The 16,025-nt window shown below is 38.9% G+C and overlaps 1 long non-coding RNA gene across 1 annotated transcript; it reads left to right on the top strand.

The window, feature by feature from the left end:
- Positions 1–512: 512 nt before the first annotated feature.
- Positions 513–13,166, top strand: LOC141410784 (uncharacterized). The gene is made up of 3 exons (XR_012435568.1): positions 513–643; positions 12,024–12,108; positions 12,994–13,166. It is a non-coding gene; the product is annotated as an uncharacterized lncRNA (long non-coding RNA).
- Positions 13,167–16,025: the final 2,859 nt, after the last annotated feature.

Consider the following 16,025-nt stretch of genomic DNA (forward strand, 5'->3'; position numbering starts at 1 on the left):
TTGAATTGTGTCCCCTCAAAAAGATATGCTGAAATGCTTAGATCATAATGTGACATTTTTGGAGGTACAGTTACTTAAGATCAAGTCATATAGGAGGAGGGTGTTCCCTTCATCTGAATCACATCCTTTTTATTTCTTTTTTTGGCAGTTTTAGGGTTTGAACTCAGAGTTTCATGCATGGGTAAGTGCTCTACTGCTTGGGCCATACATCCATCTACCTCTTTTTTTTCTCTGGTTATTTTGAAGATAGGGTTTCTCCTTTTGCCCAGGCTGGTCTGGACCATGATTCTCCTGTTTTAGGCTTTCTGCCATAGCCGAGATGAAAGGTGCATGCCAGCACACACCCAGCTATTGTTTGAGATGGGTTTTTGCAATTTCTTTCCCAGGCTGACCTTGAACCATGATCTTGGCCTCCCAAGCAACTAGCTTGACAAGTGTTACCACCTACTCCCAGCATGACTGGTATCCTTAAAGCAGGATGACCATGTGAAATGCAGAAAGCCACAGGGAGAAGAACACGTGACAAGGAAGGCAGAGATTGGCGTGATGGAGCTGCAAGCCAAGAAGATTGGGATTCTGCTGAAGATTCCAAGGAACCATGACCTATTGGCACCTCACATTCATACCTCCAGCCTCCAGAACTGTGAGGAGCTAAACTTATTTCACTGTGATTAGTTTGTTTGTTTAATTTTTAAGCTACTTAGTTTGTAGTACTTTGTTGTGGAAGACTTAAGAATCTATTACAGAAAAAAATGCTCTTTTTTTCTTGTTTTTGGTGGTACTGGGGTTTGAACTCAGGGCTTCTCACTTGCAAGGTTTGCAACCTACAATTTGACCCACTGCCTTTTCTTTTTCTTTTTTGTTTTTTTTTTTTTTTTTGCTTTATTATTTTTTTATGTAGGGCCTCCTGTTTTTGTCCAGGGATAGACTCAGATTGTGATCCTCCTACTTAGAGTCTCCCACGTAGCTGGGATCACAGACATTTTCCACCATGCCCAGATTATTGATTGAGATGAGGTCTTACTAACATTTTACCTGGACTGTTAGACTGGCATCAAACTGTGATCCACTAGATTTCTACCTCTCGAGTAGCTGGGATTTCAGATGTGAACCACTGAGATTGGCCAGACTTGCTCTTTCTCTTAGGGGAGAACTGAATTAACAACTGTCTTTTAACTATTAAGACAAAAGACCTGAGGATGAACCAAACATAAGAGAAAGAAATCAGAGAATCATGATGCTGTCTTAACCTTCTAAAACTGAAGTCTTCTGAAACACTAGGCTTCTTGCATGGAACGTTATACTTCCTTCTTGGAGGAGCCGGTTTCAATTATACTTTTTGATACTTTCAATTAGAAACATCTTATTACACACGCACATGCATATGCACATATGGTGTGTCATATATTTCTATGGGCAGCATATATGATATACTGTATCTCACATATGTACATGTGTGTACACAATAATTACATACCCATAACCCCTAATACTTGATTTTTTCACTACTTATGGTTATATACTCTCTGTTATTCTTTGTTTTGTACAAAGAAAAGTTGTCTTCCAAAAAAGCTTTAAGATACTTGAGGATCAGTGTGAGGCATTGTGTTATATAATACGCACAGCTATCCATATGGTTGGTCCTTCATAATACTGATTATATTTTAGCACCTACCCCTCAACTTGGTAATTATTCATTAAATTCTGGTATCCCTCTGTCTGCTCCTGAAGCCAGGGGATATATCTTAATGCAGAATTCATAGCACCAAGCTCAGAGTATTCAAGTGTGCAATGTTGATTGAGTGAATGAAAGAATATTTTATGTTCTTTTTTAAAATCTTAAAATATTGCTATCCAATTCTCCTCTCATTTTTTTAAACATCTAGGTTTTCCTTCAACCTCTCACTCACAATGACAAAAACAATAATGAATATCTCATTTATTTCTAGCATTCTTATTTTTCAAGCTTACCAGGTGAACTCCGGACTAGAATAATGATCAAAGGTTCTCTTTGTGTTAGCGTTAATAAGATTTATGGAAGAAAATTAGACTTTTCCCATGAGGAAGAGACAGTTTCCCTGTTTTGAGGCTGATCAATGCTCAGCTGTGGGTATAGATTGGCTCTGGTGTAAAACATTGCAACGCCTCTTTACACCTTTCAGGACATAATTTTACTCTTTACTATATCACACAAGGTCCACTGGAGTCCTAATAAGTTAGATCTTTCTTCTTCTCATATCTCTTGCTTTTCTAATTGGTCTCATATGTTCATGGCATTAGTATTGAAAGTCCTGTGTCTTAGGCAAACCTTCATACCAAGCTCCACTGTGACTCTCCAGTATCTTCCTTGCTTACTTGATGAAATTTCATTTGGCTGAGAGATGCCTCAAAGAATTGAATGAAATATCTATCTATACAGTTTTTTAATAAACAAGTTCATTAATAACTGAATAAAATCAACTCATAGAAGAATTTTGAGCCAGAAAGATACTGAAAGAGGACTGAAATTGCAGTTCAGTCATATAGAACTATGGAACTGACTATGCATTTCCTCCTTCAGTTCCATTATAAGCAAAAGGGAGAGGAGAATGGTTACAAGACCAAACCATTGACTTATGATAGGAGTAAGACTAGACCCACCAGTAAACTTGCAATTATATTTGCACTCACAGTCTGTACAGTGTTAATTATGGCAATTTTAGTATCTGAAACATAATAGGTATCTGGATACGTGTTTGTGTGACTACTATAATAAATATGCAAAGTGCCTACAGCATAGCAGATGTTCATTTGTGTAAGCTACTGTTACTGTTGTTATCATCATTAAATTGAATGAAAAATTTCTGGAGCATCCCTAGTGTAGGAGTTGCTATGCCAGGTCATCGGAGAGATGAATTTGAGGAAAATAAGGTACTTCCCAGTTATGGGGTTGAGATGGTGTTCCTCCAGTGCTAAAGCTAACTCCCAATTACAACATGGAGTTCCATGCAGGGAGTTTGTATTCCATGAGACAAAATTGACTTAATGAAAAAATAACTAGGCAAAAATATGAAAACTTGAACTGGTAAAATAAAATGAACACCCTGAGAGTCAAATGTCTTGAGTTCCTTTTCCATTTGTGCCTGTACTTAGATTGTCCCCTCAAGAGTTTGCTTGCCCTTTCTGTTGTCAATTTCCTTCTTTTAAAGTTTCTGGTTCTTATTCTCACTTTATTACCTTTCACTAGTGTTAAAAACAACCACATTTTTCAAACATTAGATATTTCAATTGTAGAAGTTGTTCCTTTGTCATTGTTAATACTATTCAATATGGCTAAGCTTGCCCTCATTAGGATTGCAGACTATGTAAGTCAGAACCATGGCTTCTAATATTTATACAACAAGACAAAAATTTTAAAAACCCTGAAAGCACAATAAGGCAAAATAAGCCTTTTTATCCTTTTTAATGTCTGCTCTAGAAAACAAAAAAAATTTCCTTGTTACTGAAAAAATTTCCTATTGCTAAGGCCAAGACATTCTTCATTTGTCTAAATAGTCATAGAGAAGATTATTGAATTAATAGAACCCTAAGTTCCCTGGAATTTGCTCTCAGGACCCAAAGTGTGTCAAAGTAGTGATACAGCAGCCATAATTACAGAATGGTTCAGAGTATACTATCTACCTATGTGATCATGAGATAATAGCCAGTAATGAGATGAATTTTTAGGAATTCCTGCTTCTCTGGAACTATTTCATAACCACAGAGCTTAGTCCTGGGTCTCACTGTAGTGCTGATTAAACTTTTCATGGCAAAAAAGCAAAATAATAAATATACTCCCAGTAAAAATTGGTTAAAAAAAAAAAAAAAAAGACTGGTTATCAGATGACACTCTTGAGTTCTCCAAAGAGCAGTGACTCCTTCTCTATCACTTGATCACACAGTTCCTATTCCACATATGTTTCTTGAGGATAATTCAGAGAGGGCTGGGTGCTGGAAAGGAAGCAGGGCACAATATCAGAAATGAATTCTACCTTTGTAGAGCTCATGTAAACTCATGTGGGAAAGTAGATATCCATCCAATATACATCCAGGTAAGTGTGAGAGAGGAAGAGGAATGAATATCAACATAGAAAGGTATACTGTTTCTGTAGAGCGTTTATAAGTGGGTTCTGGCCCCATCCAATTTCAGAACTCATTTCCAGACAAAAGGCAGCTTGACCTGAGTTCTGGATCATTCTGATCCAGAATGAGTCCAAGGAAGAAAGATAGAGGAACCTCAAAGACTGAAGGATTAGTATTCAGAAAGGACTTAGCCATGAAGATGAGTATAAAAATATAGAGAGCTCAAAGAAGGACAATGTGACTAGAATGAGGAGTAAAGTGGGAAAGAAACCATCAGAGCAATTTGAGAGTAAAAAGGAGCTGTTCCACCATTTCAAGGAGCTTTGGCACTTATCCTATAATAGCAAAAAGTGAGAATAATAGGAATATTGAAAACTTTTAAACACACGATGCTAGACAATTGGAGTTACAGTTTGGAATTTTACTCAGGCTCCATTGAATTGATAGATAAAGGGTCCAAGGAGATGACAGTAGACCAATAAAGAAACTATCATCCTACTTGGTTGGACTAATGACAGGGATGGTAGAAATATAGAAAAGTGGGTGAAGCTGAGATATTGAGAAAGAAATTTTATGGGAGTGAATGTTGGTGAATGCATACTCTGCATAAACATGTAAAGTTTGAAAGCCCTGCTAGCACCTCACTATGGAAAATGATATCACAGGCAAATCTCATGATATCACCATAGTTTTATGTCAAAGAAATTGTTGGATACTGGTGAATGAATATCCACTTGACAGGCTTACTTTATTCACATCTCTAGTGATTCAAGGCAGTGAAATGTGAAATATAGATAGAAGTGTAGACACAGTGACAGATACTCCTAAATATTTTAAAAATTGAAGAAGCATGCACTAGCACCTAGTGTATGTGGTTTGCATAACTTAGTATGGCAAGGGTAGAGTTAAATGGCTTTTCTAAAGCCCAGAGGGGACGCTTGGAAAAATTAGAGTGACTGATGGGTAAGGCTAAACCTAGCAAATGTTTTGAGGTCTTGTCAGTTTGTTGTAATTTTTGTGACAGATCTTCATGGCATGGTCCTTTTTTCTTGAACATTACCACACATTTATTCAAATAAGTTAACACTCTTATCTCCATTGACCCATTTGTCAGAAATGTCAAATTGTGGCTTGACCTGCAAAAACTTTTCATAATAGATGATAGATAAATAGATACATAGATACAGACATAGATAGATAGATACACAGATGATAGGTAGTGAGAGAGAATGTCATTGGGCCTCCCTCTGGCAAGCTTCGAGTAACAGTTATCATTTCTCTTCTTTCTTGTGTTCATCATCATAACCTCAATTGAACTGCACCTGCCATTCTGAGACATAGTCTTCCTTAGAAAAGTCTTCTTAGAAAAGGATGGATGTCCACACTGGTGCATTCAACACTTCAAGTGATCATTAAGAGGAAATCTTGTTAAGAGAGAAAAACCAAATCTATTGAGTACGTATTTTGCACTAAGCTTTGTACATAAATAATTTCATACAACATTCATAACCCCCTTTCAGCAACCAAAACTTGAGGCAATTAACATACCCAGCCCCATACAGCTGAAGTGTTAGAGCTCTGACTCCATCCCTGTCACTTTCTATTCTACCATGTTGCCAGAAGGAATGTAGTTAGCATCCTTCCCTGGAGACCCATTATTTAGCTCCAGGAATTCACTCTCTTTATCCTCCTTTAGACTGAGCAAAAACACATCTATATTTGTAGATACTCTACTTAGGTTTTCTGAGGACACTGAAAAAAAGTGGAAGAAGCATCATTCACTTAAATGATTAAGCTGAAGGTAAAGCTTCTATCCAAACAATGCACAAAATTTTGGTGTCAGGCCAACACCATCCCTAGTGAGATGGTTGCAATGAACTTGGAAACACAACAAAAAAAAACAGAATGGACACAAGTCCTCTGCTAAATTACCCCGCATTGACACTGGAACATCCAGGCTATGAAATATGCAGGAGATGAAAGGTTGAATCAAAGTGCACTCCTTAATTTGCACCACACCAACTGAACAGTAAAATGTGATTTAATTTACTATATAATTTGCTTGTTCAACAAAGCTGAAAGATAACTCACTTAGTGCCACTTTGCTTATAAGTAAGCCGGTAACTGGCGGTGTTCTTCCAGCGAATGGTTTTGTTGTTAATGCCAGAGAAAGCTGTTTGAGTGGAAAATACACAAAATTAAGGGTCTGCTGCTGTAGTATTTGCAATGCACCCCTTTTGTCCTCATCAAGTTTATTTCTGCACAGAGGCAATTATAGTCCTTTGTTTTTCTAACTCGATGAAGTCACTACGTCTTGCTTGGTGGCACACGGCTAGGGAAAAAATGCATTCAGCCAAATTTAGAACCATTTGGAACTCACGAGTTGTGAATTTTGAAGCAAACTTGAATCTTTTAAAAGCTCATCTGTTCCACAGAGCATGCCAGCTCTGTTCACAGCCTTGCAGCCTGTGCTGTCCTCTGATGGCTGAGCTGGGAGTCTTGAAGTCCCTCATGTTTCTTCCCGTTGTCAAACTGGGGTATTACATAATGCAAAGACTTACATACAACGAGATAGGTATGCTACAAAGTCTGGAAACCTACACTGCAGGAAGACAGACTCCTCAAAAGTGAAATAAGGGAACTCTTCTGGTTTTTTTTTTGCCTCTTTAATCTTATCTAATGTCTCTATGTCCTTTTCATCCTGTGGGCCATTCTTGTGCGGACCTGTTTTAACCCATATCTACCAGAGCTTCAAACCAGACTCACCTCCACTTTCTCTCCTGCCGGAAGTTTATCATGCATATTCTCATCAGATCCACTTTCTGAAATTTCTGCTTGCTTGCCTCATGCCCCTGCTTCATGCTCTTTTATTTATTTATGTGCTCACTTGTTCATTCATTCATGAGCTTCTCCTGAGAAACTACTGTGCATCAGGATCCCTGGTTGCTCTCTGGGTTAGGAAGATTTGAGTGAGAGAAGAACAAGGATCAGCTTTGGCACTGTGCAGGTTGGTGTAGATTTAACAACTGGATGATTATCTCCATTGATAGGTACTCCATGAAGGGAATTATGTTGCAGAGTTAGGAATAGAGGGAGTCTGATGAGGATGCCCAAAGCTTGCACTGAGGAGGAGCAGATGTGCTCAGGGAGAGATTGGAGAACAAGTGAAGCAAAGGGGGGAAGGAAGAGTTGCCTCAGCAAAAGAAGCAGTCTGTGCAATGGCATGGAAAACCAAGAGAGCAAAAGCAACGAGGCACAAACTTGTTCATTGAGTGTGTAGGTGCAGTGGTGCCTAGATGTTAACAACCAGAAAAGTGTTGCTGCTGAAGTCCCACAAAAATGGAAGGAAGTGAACCTGGAAAGAAAAGCAAGTAACATTTCACGAGGAACCTAGTACAACCTACTATTAGGTTGGATCACCATGTCCTAGAGACAAGTGGCCATTTTATCTGGATATTCATTTTCTTCTCCAAAACACAATCTCTATGCTTTGCTTAGTATTCAGGACCTGCTGCAACTTATTTCTAGTCTGCATAGAGAAAACAAGCTCTCTTTGTTTCCATGAACAAATTTAATTTCTCATCTAACACATATATGTTGATCATAGCACATTTCCACACTTCTGGTCCCTACATGCCTGTCCACCATTGGCTACCAACTGGAAGCTCCAATCTCCTTTCATCATGGATGTGGGAACTTTCCGTGCTTCCTATATTTTTTCCTCATTAAATACTGTGAATATAGTTAGATATAGGACTAGGGGCTGAGAATTCTTTACTCATTCAATAAATATTTGCTGAGCCTATACAGGACAGAAACTATCCTGAGTGTTGAGGCAAGAGTGACGAATAAGACAGATGAGGCCAGTGCCCTTATGATGAAGTGTGTTGTTTGGGGGCAAACAAACAAGGGCATGAGCAATTCAGACAAAGCCTAACAGTTTGTTCTATGATGGTAAAAACAAGAATCTGTGAGAAGGCCTAAGGGAAAAGCCTAATTTGTATTTGAGCAGCCAAGTTTCTGGGGGAAAAATATCATATGTGTTAAAACCAAAAAAGTTAGTAAAATTAGTGGAAGAAGAGAAAGGAAGAATATTCTAAGCTGAGGGAAAATCACACACAACAAAGGACCTAGAGAGATGATGCATACTTCTTATTGAAGACAACTCAATATAGCTGGATTCTGAAATACAAGAAGGAGAGTTGAGTTGCCCTAAAAGGAAAGGGAAGAGGAGAATAGCTAGAGGCAATGATGCTGGATGATGCAGTTTAAGCCAGCCTATGTGCTGAGCCACAAGTTGTTCTCATCTGAACAGTGTTTTTAGTAAAAAGAAGCTGGTGAAGCAAGAGCTAAGCTAGAATGATGGGATTCAACAGAGAAAGTATTTTGCTTTGTTTTTCACTGAAGACTGAAAGGTAGATGCTGCAATGGCATATGAGATGCAGTAGGCTGATGCTGTGATATAAGGCAGGTACTCTCTGAGCTCATCTGCAGCTGAAGGGGACAGTTTCCACCTCAAGAACTTACCTGTCCTTTTCTCTCTGAGGAATTATTCTGAAGCCAAGGTTACTTTCCCTACAAATACGAAAAGTAACTAGGAAGTGGGATTGGGAAAGAAGCAAACAATGGAAAGTGAGTCAGTGGGTAAGTCTCTCTGTCTCCTCCAACTCTCCATCCCAAATGGCAGGTTCTGAGCGAGAACCAGCAAGATCAAGCCACATCTGCTCATCAGTGAACTTGAACTTGATGTGGTTTTCTACCATCCTTCTCAGATATTTCTCATAACCTCATTTTTTATTTCAAATAAATTGCTAGCACGTAATTCTTTGTCTAAGGATATGATTGTGAAGAAACCTGATCCAAGATGTACAGCCTTGGGTCCTATCACAGGAACTATCATTCACATCCCAGGACTCTGTGGAATTAAGTTCCTACTAAACTTGCTAACTTTTAGAACAAGTGTCACAGCCTGTAACAGAGGCAAAATGAAACTTTCACTCCTGGGGTGTGTGTGTGTGTGTGTGTGTGTGTGTGTGTGTATGAGAGCTCTAATGAACACTGCATTTGTTATTGAAGAATGTTGTCATCGAGTTTACCATAAAACTAACGTACAGGGTAGCTATGGGGAAGGAGGGTACAGACCTGAAGCAATTTGAGGCATGATAATAGTACAGAGAGGAGATACCCAAGGCCCTAACAATGGGAGTGACAGTGACAGTAGAGAAGGCAACAGATTACAGAAGCATTGGGGAGGACGTACTTACTCCTTATCACGATAGTTGAAGCCCTATTCCCTGCTTCAGAGATGTGACTGACATGATGAGAAAAATAACAAGGAAGGGAGAATCATGCCCATGGCCTGAAGAACCTGCTCATGATGTGCCCAGGAAATCAATTTCCTTGGAGTAACTCATGCAAAGCAAAACACACAAAGAGTGCTAGGCGCTAAACATGCAATTACAGTTTTCTGAGTTTAAAATTGTGTTTGGGTGTGTGGTGTACAATCTCTAAAACATAATTACTGAGGAACATAGTTTAATTTGTATCAGTCACAATTTACGGCTTGTCTATGTTTATGGAAATGATTATGGTTTGAAGCTTCTTGTGCCTTCCTTGATGCATAAAAAATGATTATCAAGCCCTCAGCAGCAGCCGTCTTCCTTACAAATTGGCAGCAATGGGCCCTTTAATCAGGAACAAGATCCTACATATCCAAGGCATGTAAATATGTAATCTCAGAGCAACAGTTAACTTTTTATAATAATGAGAATCCAGGAGAGAGCTGGAGTGAGCCCCAGAGAAAGTGGCCACCTAACACAATGCCAGTAGTAGAGGTTGCTGAGTGTAGAAGGCTATACTCACTCCTACAGAATTTCGTCATATTCAAACGCAAGTCGATTTCTGCTATCAACTTGTCTTAATATTGTCACTGCCTCAAATAGACTATTGTACGATTGGTGATTAACACTCCTTAACTCATTGTGTGACCTTCAAAGATCATTTGGTTGCTCTGGAATTCAAGTTTTCTCATCTCTTTTTTTAAAAAAAGCTTGCACACATGGGCTTTAAAAGACCCTACCAGCCCCAGTGGTGATGAACTTACATGAAGAAAAGTCTGTAATTCTTAGAAAAGTCACTCAAGTGTTCATTCATGCACCACACCACACACATATGTGTATACCATATTTTGCCTATGAAATCTCACATGGTGTATTGTTTCCTTTATGCATAAGAAAAATAAAAAGGAAGGTAGACAAAAAACTTACACCACCTTCTACATAATGTGTTAACTAGAAAAAGTTTGGTTGTAGAAGACAGTCAGAAACTTTTAGTTGAGTGGATACTGGTACACAAGGCCATGAAGGTAGAGGCCTCCATGTTATGTTTTGTGGCAACTCCACCACCCTCTAAAACCAATCCTGTCATGTCACCCAGAAATCTGCACACCCTGTTCTTTGATGAGTAGTTAATGTTTTGTTTTTTACAAGGATAAAAGTTATTGGAGAGAGGCAGACTGACGTGTAAATGCACTTAAAAGGATCCTCAGCCTGAACATCCTTATTATGAGGTGTTTAGATAACATTTCACAGGCACAAAGTTCTCCCCTATCACCACATTATTTTATATGGGCTAAATGCTGTGGTATTTGTCGTTCTATGCCTCAAAGTGGGTTGAAAGACAGCAAAAACTTTCTTGTGGAATAACTGAGTTCTGAATAATACTAACTCCCTAGGAACTAACTTTGTCCAGCCATAATAGTCAGAAGAGCAGAAATAGAAGGTTGGGGTAGAAATGAAAATTTCTATAGGAGAATGATCTGGATCATTAAGAAGGTGACACTTAAGCAGATTTGGAATGAGGGGATGAGAATTTCTAGGCCAAGTGTTACTCGAGCAGTGGGAAGAGCTAAAGCAAAATCCTAACATGGAAGCTGACCTGATGAGTCAGGAAGATGAAGGCCAATGAGGTTGGAGCAGAATGACTGAGAAAAGACAAGGAAAATAAGATTGAATGATAAGAGGAAAGACATATCACATAGTCGTGAACACTTCAAGGGTATACTGCATGAGATAAGGAGCTGTTGGAGGTATTAAGCAGTAAGCAATGTCATTTTGAAAATACCACCCTGGCAAGTACAGAGTTGAGAACAATTTCTAAGGAGCAAGAACATAGTCATGGAGACAAGCTGATGCAGGAGGGAATGGGAATGGTGGTCCAGAGGGGAAAAGCAGTATCAGAAAGGATGATCAGGGACTGGGTAAACAGTTTGAAGATAGAGTCAAGGGGACTACTTCATGGTTTGAATGTGGGAAGGAAATCTAAATGATCCCAAATTACTGGACTGAGCTCAAGAAGTATAGGATTGCCATGAATTCTGAGAGGAGAGGTCAAGGGTCAAGTGGAAATGCTTAGCTCGGACTGACACCCAAGTGTAAATTTCAAGTTAACAGTTAGATGTACAAGTCTGTCATAAGCGTACAAGTGGCATTTAAGGATAAAACAAATGGAATTATCCTAAGGCCCAGCAATCAATGAGTCAATGCCCTGTATAGCTATCCTTATCTCAACCAGCAAAACCCCTTGTTCCTTCCTATTATTGCTTATACTCTCTCTACAACAAAATTAGAGATAAGGGCAAAATAGTTTCTGCTGGGTATTGAGGGGGGGAGCGGGAGGGGGTGGAGTGGGTGGTAAGGGAGGAGGTGGGGGCAGGGGGGAGAAATGAACCAAGCCTTGTATGCACATATGAATAATAAAAGAAAAATGAAAAAAAAAAAAAAACAAACAAAGGAAAGGAATTGGTACCTCATAGATAAGACTTGAATTTCCTTGTTTATGGCAGCATTTTCCACTGGGGCTGAGACGTGAAAGCAATGTAAATGTTCATCCACAGATGACTAAAGAAATTTTGTTATTTCCAGATACAATGAAAGATTATACAGCATTAAAAAAATGAAACCCTGTCATTTGCAACAAGATTTTCAACCTAGGAGATAATATGCTAAAGTAAGTAAATCAGATATCAGATATAGAAAGGGGAATGTCACATGGGCTCACCTACAGGAGGAATCTAAAACAAAGTGAAATACATGAAACTAAAGAATAGAATGTTGGTAACCAAGAATGGGCAGGTGCCTGGAATGAAACATAAGTCAAGGGTGCAGAGTTGTAGTCATATAGAATGAATCAGTCCAAAGATCTACAACATGAGGACTAAACAGTATCATGGTGCATATTACAAATTTGCTAAGTGGGTAGATTGTAGGTGTTCTCACTGCACACACACACACACACACACACACACACACACACAGTAACTATGCAAAATGATAGATAGGCTAACTTGCTTGACTGTAGTAACCATTTCACTATGCATATGTGTATAAAAACATCATGGGTTTTGATCATATCATCCACCTTAAATACAAACAATAAAACACAGAAGAAAAAAACACAACTATTAGACTGGATGAGAGAACCAATTGAATGACTATGGAAAGAGAACAAAGTACCAAGCTGGACCCCAGGACCTGAAGGTCAAGAGGTCAGGGAGGAAGCATCAGTAAAGTACACCATGAAGAAGAGACCACTAGAGGTATAAGTAAAACAAGAGGAGGACTGGGTTGGAAGCCAAGTGAAAAAAAATTTATGGAAAAGGAAGTATTGTGGTTAACAGGCAGAAGTGAGAAATGAAGATCATTGGTTCAGATTGAACATTGAGTTTGTCGGGAGTGGACAATGGACCACAGGGAGCATAAAAGAAAGAGAGGAGGGGAACTAAATGCAGGGAATTAATGCCATGTTTTGAAGCAATTTGCTATAAAAGGACAGAAAACAGTGGTAACTGTTAGGGAGAATGTGGTTCAGGGAATTGTTTTGTTTTTGCTTTAGGATAAGACACATAGAAGCATTTCTGGACACTGATGGAATGATGGGGATGGAGGAACCATGAAGTCTGCAGAAGATTGAAGAGAGACTGGCTAAAGCAATGTGGCAGGACATTGTGTGTGTGTGTGTAGAAGGACTGGCTGTTAGGGAGTACGGTGGTGACCCCAGAAAGTCTAGTATCAGGGTGTGTAGATGGAGTTGGTCCTGGTGGCCTTTCTTATTCAATTACACATTCATGTTCTACCCACAATGTCTACTGTTCTCCCACTGATCTTTTAGGACATAGCTAAATTTTTTCAAATCAAGACCATGCAACTACATTTAGGGGTGGTTAGAGAAAACTCTAAAATTTGGTTGGATTTTTCTGTTAGTTTAAAGCTAAATGTTTTTTAGACCCAATCAAAACACACATGATGGAAGAGAGAGAAATTGAAGGCCAATAAATTTATCTAGGATTATGCAGCTAGAAAATCTCTTTTAAAAACATTTTAATTTCAGAAATTCAAAATAATAAAATTGTTATTTGAATTGCATTTGAATTTGGTTTTAGTGGGCATAAAAATCTGGAAGTCTTAATCTTCCCCTCTCCAAACCACATGTTCTGGTCCAAGGGAAACAGCACAGAGAAAACCAGATATTTGTAGCTGGTAGCAGAAGTGACTAGAAGTGAGAATTAGAGTTTTGTCAATGTAGAGGGATCATGACTTACGTCAAATGTGAGTGCAAAACGTACAGTGGTAGAACCAGGAGGATTAACAGCAAGTGAGAAAAGGCAGAAAAATTCTGACCATCTCAATCCTCTATTATAAGCCCTCAATAACAATCCACAGATGCAGAATGCAGATTTATTGCCTTCCTTGATGTACAAGACTCAGTACCTGCTTGCATCTTGGGCTCCTTGAATCCTACAAGGGTTGTACTGAGCATTACTGCACTTTCTCTACCTGGATCTCAATCAGTCTTGACTTTGCCAAGCTCAATCACTGTGGTTTGGATGTGGTTTCCCCTCTACAGGTTCATGTGAGAATAGCTTGGTCCTCAGTTTGGTGATGTGAAGAGGCAGTAGAGCCTTTCAGAGGTGGAGCTTAGAGCAAGGAAAATGGGCTATTGGAAGACTTACCCTCAGGAGACCCTCTTTGTTAGACCCTGGATACTTCTTTCAAGAGAAGGCTGTCTTATAAAGAGTAAGTCTGGCCCCTGAATTGTTCCGGCTTTCTGGGTCACCATGAGATCTCAAATATGTGCTTCCCCATGATGGCATTCGTCATGTTGTGATGCATCCCAGGAGCCCCTTACTAGAATCAAACTGATGCTGCCACCATGTTCTTAAACATCTACAAGTATAAGGTAAATAAACATCTTTTACTTATGAATTACTCAGCCTCTAGATTTTGTTATAGAGACAGAAAACAGACTAATACAAAACTCCTTTACCTAGTTCTCAGCTGAACAGTGACCTCCTGCTAAAGGAAGTCTTCATTGACATCCTGACCATCTTTGAAAAGCAAACACTTACATAGGACTTTCTGCATGTGAATTATTATCTTAAAAAATTTATAGACATTGAAACATTGTAGTCTCACAAACAACATTTTATTAGCCTCATTTCACAGTTGCAAAATATTAGACCAAGTAATTTTTGCAAAGCACAGCTTATGAATGTCAGAAGCCAGCATTCTCAGAAGCATGCCTCCCAATCTACTTCTAGAGATGAACACTGAAGCTCACTCTAGTCTGTGTCCTTTGAAAGGGTGTTTAAGTTACAGTTTTCATATGTTTAATTTTATTCCAGTATTATCATAATTAAACAGCTTTCTCACTGAGTCTGAATTTGCTTACAACCAATTAAACTCTGGTCCCTAAAACTGAATGTGGGTCCTATTTTCTAAAACCAACTCCAAATGGACTATCACCTTATCTTAGTTCAGGTAAGAAAATAAAGCACATTTGGTGGAAAATTTTAGAGTAATGGTAGAAATGTAGAATGGTTGCTTCTTTTTACTACTATCTAAAATAACTACCAAATCTGCAACCATGGGAATTACCGTATATTGGCTAAATAGAAAATTATTTCAAACTTCTCTGTATAAACCGAGTTGTACCATGCATGAAGGAATTTAAAATTTTTGTCCTTGAAATTTCTTTTGATTTTTTTATGTGTTTGATTTTTTTTTTTGACCATACTTGGTCAAAACTGTGAGTTTTAAAGCTGTGAAGAAGGAGGGCTTATTGCATACCTGTTCAGACACACTGTGATTACTTTTATTCATACACATTTTGGTTAGTTTTATTTTCTTTTTAGATTCATGATTCTTCCCATTAGTGAATTCATTCATGAGGGTCCAGCTTCTGACCAAACTCCTCTGTGTACAAGCAATTGTGAAGGCCCTACCTGGTAGGCACTACAGAAGAAATTGCCCTCCCCATGCAAGACTAGGGGCACAGCCAGTGCATCACTGATTCTGCAGGGAGTTCATTCAAAGGCCCGGGTCCCTTGGGCTGGTCAGGCTCTTCTTATATTTGCAGTTTCCCCAGGAACCATTATTTCCTGGTCTCTTTTATCTGAAGCTTTGGGCCAAGTCCTCTTCAAGCACCTCCTTTAAGCCCTCTTTACTGGATATGAGGAAAATCATGGAAAACACTCTCCCCACTCAGCCCTTTTCTATTCCCTTTTCTGGTCCATAAACCCATGGGAGACTTAACTTGGTGTTTCTTCAGCCATGTGACAACTCCCTGGTCTGAACTGACCCATGGTCCCCTTGACTGATGGGCTACACCAAGGGGGAAATGAGACAAGAAGAGGCAACACTTTCTCTAATTTAAATTCTTCTTATAGCATAATGGCAAATGATTAAAGGCTTTATTGTTACTTTAATCACATACTCTGAGGGCTGACAGCTAAGCTCCTGACATGTCCCTCAGCAAACATCACTGAAGTTCTGACAAGAGATATTGTGAGTATGTATACACTCCCTAATAGGACATTCATAGCATATATATGTATCTATAGACACACACATACCTACAGATATATA

Source organism: Castor canadensis, chromosome 9, assembly GCF_047511655.1.
Source record: "Castor canadensis chromosome 9, mCasCan1.hap1v2, whole genome shotgun sequence".
NCBI classification, from domain to species: Eukaryota; Metazoa; Chordata; class Mammalia; order Rodentia; family Castoridae; genus Castor; species Castor canadensis.